The sequence below is a fragment of the Saimiri boliviensis genome, chromosome 5 (assembly GCF_048565385.1).
Source record: "Saimiri boliviensis isolate mSaiBol1 chromosome 5, mSaiBol1.pri, whole genome shotgun sequence".
Lineage (NCBI taxonomy): Eukaryota > Metazoa > Chordata > Mammalia > Primates > Cebidae > Saimiri > Saimiri boliviensis.
Genome location: NC_133453.1, coordinates 149,640,073 through 149,644,654, shown reverse-complemented (window position 1 = coordinate 149,644,654; position 4,582 = coordinate 149,640,073). Strand labels below are relative to the sequence as shown.

General features: G+C 41.6%; 1 pseudogene; it reads left to right on the top strand.

Moving 5' to 3' along the window:
- The first annotated feature begins 491 nt into the window (after nucleotides 1-491).
- On the top strand, nucleotides 492-1,062 carry LOC101028166 (translocon-associated protein subunit beta pseudogene; annotated as a pseudogene).
- The last annotated feature ends 3,520 nt before the right edge of the window (nucleotides 1,063-4,582 follow it).

The following is a 4,582-nucleotide window of genomic DNA, read 5'->3' as shown; positions in this document are numbered from 1 at the left end:
TTACAGTGGTTGCCCGTTTTTAATTCATGAGGCTGGAGTCTGGGCAGCAGAGGTGGGTAATGCAGTTGCTTCATGGCTACATGACTAACCTCCAGCAACAACCCCGGACTCCAGGTGCAGGTGAGTCTCCCTGGTCACCACGCGTTGTACCCTTTGTCACACATTGCTGGAATGGTACTTGCTGCTAGCAGGCCTTTACTGGAAAGGACACCTGGAAGCTTGCACTGGATTTCTCTTGAACTTTTCCCCATGCACCTTTTCCCGGCGTTAACTTTAAGCTGTATTTCTGCTTTATTAAACTGTAACAAACATGTAGCTAGACTAAGAAGAGAGAAGATGATAAATAAATGAAGTCAGAAATAAAAGAGAAGAAAATATAACTCATACCACAGAAATACAAAGGATCATAAGAAACAACTAAGAACAGTTACATGCCCAAAAACAGATAACATAGAAAAAAAGAAATACATGGTTTTAGTGGAGCTGGAAAAGCATTGCAGATGCCCATGATGAGGCTGCTGGCGTTTGTGGTGTTGGCTCTGTTCGCTGTCACTCAAGCAGAGGAAGGAGCCAGGCTTTTGGCCTCCAAGTCACTGCTGAACAGATATGCCATGGAGGGGTGAGACCTGACCTTGCAGTACAACATTTACAATGTCGGCTCAAGTGCTGCATTAGATGTGGAACTATCTGATGATTCCTTCCCTCCAGAAGACTTTGGCGTTGTGTCTGGAATGCTCAGTGTCAAATGGGACCGGATTGCCCCTGCTAGCAATGTCCCCCACACGTGGTCCTGCGCCCTCTCCAGGCTGGTTATTTCAGCTTTACCTCAGCAACAATTACTTACCTGGCCCAGGAGGACGGGCCCATTGTGATTGGCTCTACCAGTGCACCTGGACAGGGAGGCATCCTGGCTCAGCCGGAGTTTGATAGGCGATTCTCCCCCGATTTTCTGGACTGGGCAGCCTTTGGGGTCATGACCCTTCCCTCCATTGCCATACCCCTGGCTATTGTGGTACTCCAGCAAGAGGAAATTATGACACTCTCAAAACAAAGAAGAACTGAGTGGGCTTCCACAGCCCTCCTCTCCCAGGAAATCCAGGGGCTTTCCAGACTCCAAAGGGTATCTTAAATGCAATCTCTTCTTCTCCCTTAGCCCTTGGCCGCCTTCTCCTCCCTACTCCCATTCATAGTGAAGGAGCAGGCCCAGGAGTCTGTGAGAGCCTCCTGGGTTCCATGGTGCCGCCATACAAACAGGAATACGTTTGGCAACAGCCTTGAGCCTTGAGGGCCCTCTGATGCCCGACCGAGGTGCTGCTGGTTTATTGCTGGCAGTGTGAATTCTCTCAGGGGTCTAGGAGGAGGGCTTCAGAGACTGCCTGACACCATCCCCATCCCCTGCTCACCCCGCTCAGAAGAGGGTGGAAGACGAAATGAAAGCTATGGGACTCTTGGAGGATACGCAGTCTCTGTTCTGGGTTAGGGAAGTGCTAGAGGGTTTTCTAATAAAAACAAATGCCACAAAAAAAAAAGAAGAAGAGATACATTTCTGAATGCATACAACCACCAAGATTGTACCATAAAGAAAGAGAAAATCTGAACAGAATAATAATGAGTAAAAAGATTGAATCAGTAATAAAAAGTCTCCAAAAAAAAAAAAAAAAAAAAGCCCCAGACCTGATGAGTTTACTGCTGAATTCTACCAAACATTTAAGGAAGAACTAATACCAATCTTTCTTAAACTCTTCCAAAAAATCAATAAGGGAATAATTTCAAACTCTTTTTACAAGGCCAGCATTACCCTGATACCAAAGCCAGACAAGAGCATTACAAAAAAATACAATTATAGGTCAATATCCTTGATGAACATAGGCGCAAAAATCCTCAAAAACTAAATGCCAGCAAACTGAATCTAACAACACGTTAAAAAGATAATTCACTGTGATCAAGTAGGTCCATCCTAAGGATGGTTCAATATATGCAAATAAATTAGTGTCATACATCAGGTTAACAGAATCCAGGATAAAACCATATGATCATCTCATTATATTTATAAGAAGCATTTGATAAAAGTCAACATCCTTTCAGGATAAAAACTGTCAACAAATTAAGAATAAAACGAATGTGCTTCAGCATAATAAAGGCCATATATAATAAGCCAACAGCTGACATTATATTCAGTGGTAAAAAGTTGGTACCCTTTAAGATACACAACCAAAGGATGCCTATATTCATGACTTTTATTCAACATAGCGCGGGAAGTGTTTGGCAGAGCAGTTAGGTGAGAAAGAAATAAAATGCATCCAAATAGAAAAGGAAGAAGGGAAATTGTCACTGCTGACAACATAATCTTTTATTTAGAGAGCCCTAAAGAGCCCCCCAAAAGACTGTTAGAACTAATAACAATGCAGTAAAGTTGCAGGATATAAATTCAACACACAAAAATCAGTAATGTTTCTATATGCTAAGAACAAATGATTTGAAAAGATAATGAAGAGAACAATCCCATTTATAATAGCTGCAAATAAAATAAAATAGTTATGAATAAATTTAACCAAGAAGGTTGTTACAAGTAACTTTTTTGATGCCGCAAAAGAAGTAGCACTCAAATATCAATTTCCTCAGCGAGGCAATTTACTGCTCGAGAAGGGTGCAGCTCACAGATGGAACAGTGGTGTGTGCACACCTGGACAAGGAGAGCAAGGGGTACTTATGTCTGACAGAGGTCGCCCCCACTGCTGTATCATTCTCTGAGTGGCTAGGGTTAGACTGCACAGTCTAGTTTAATTCCTATTGACTACTACTATAATTAATATTTTTTGAGACTGAGTTTCGCTCGTTACCCAGGCTGGAGTGCAATGGCGCGATCTCAGCTCACTGCAACCTCCACCTCCTGGGTTCAAGCAGTTCTCCTGCCTCGGCCTCCTGAGTAGCTGGGACTACAGGCGTGCGCCACTGTGGTCGGCTAATTTTTTTGTATGTTTAGTAGATATGGGGTTTTACCATGTTGACCAGGATGGTCTTGATCTCTTGACCTCTTGATCCACCAGCCTTGGCCTCCCAAAGTGCTGGGATTATAGGCATGAGCCACCGCGCCCGGCCCTGATTGGCTATTTTAAAGGGAGCAGGGGTACCAGCTGGAGGGGGAGGGGTGGGTAGTTTCGCAGGAAGGACGGTTATGGGCAGGTCAGAGCAGGTAAGCAGGGGTCAAAGCAGGTGACCAGAGCAGGTGACTGGAGCAGGTGCCCAGGATGAGTCAGAACAGGGCAGGGGACCAGGGGAACAGATGTGAACCACTGATGAGAACTGGTGGAGAAGGTTGTTTACTGAAACTACAAGGAAGTTAAACTTTAAAATAGAGAATTCAAGAATAAGAGAGCTGAACATACGGATATACGGATTCTTTGAAGAGAAATTTGGGGTTCACTGTATCTAACAAGGTGAAAGGCCAGTACATTGGAAAGTATAAAACATTAATTGAAGAAATTGAAGAAGACACAAATAAATGCAAAGTATTCCATGTTCATGTATTGCAAGTTGTTAAATTGTCTATAGTATCCAAAGTAATCTAAATTGTCTGTAGTATCCAAAGTAATCTACAGAGTTAATGCAGTCCTGATGAAAATTCCAATGTAACTTTTCATAGAAATTAAAAAAAATATATCCATAGGGTACCACAAAAAACCTTGACTAGCCAAGACCATCTTGAGCAAAAACAACAAAGCTGGAGGTATCACACTACCTTATTTAAAATTGTACTACAGAGTGATGGTAATTGAAAGAACATGATACTGGCATGAAAACAGGCACGTCAGCCAACGGGACAGAACAGAGAGCCCAGAAATTCAAGTCAACTGGTTTTCCACAAAGGTGCCGAGAATATATGAGGGAAAAAGAACGGTCTCTTCAATACATGGTATTGGGGAAAACTGCTTATTTATATGTAGAAGAATGAACTGGGATCCTTATCTCATATCCTATATTTGAATAACCTCAAAATGGATTACAGACTGAACATAAATACCTGAAACTGTAAAACCACTAGAAGAGAACATGACGGAAAATCTATACAACCTTGGTCTGGGCAATGAGTTTTTAGATATAACCTCAAAAGTACAGGTAGCAAAAGCCAAAAAATAGACAAATGAGATTACATCAAAACAAAAAGATTCTGTACAACAAAGAAAACAACAGAGTGAAGGGACCGTCTATGAATTAGAAGAAAATATTCATGAGCCATTCATCTTTTTAAAAAATCCAAATATACAAATGCAAACAACTGTATAGAAGAGAAAAAAAAAACAAGTTAAAAATGGACAACTAGACATTTCTCAAAAGAAGACATATAAATGGCCAACAGATATATGAAAAAAATGCTCAACATCATTAATTATTAAGGAAATGCAAATAAAAACGACAGTGCGATATTTCCTCACACTTGTCAGAACGGCTATTATCCAAAAGACGAAAGATAACGAACGTTGACAAGACTGCGAAGGAAAAGCAGCTCCTGGACACTGTTGATAGAATGTCAGGTAGTATAGCCATTACTGAAAACAGTTTGGGGGTTCGCCCCCCGAAGTAA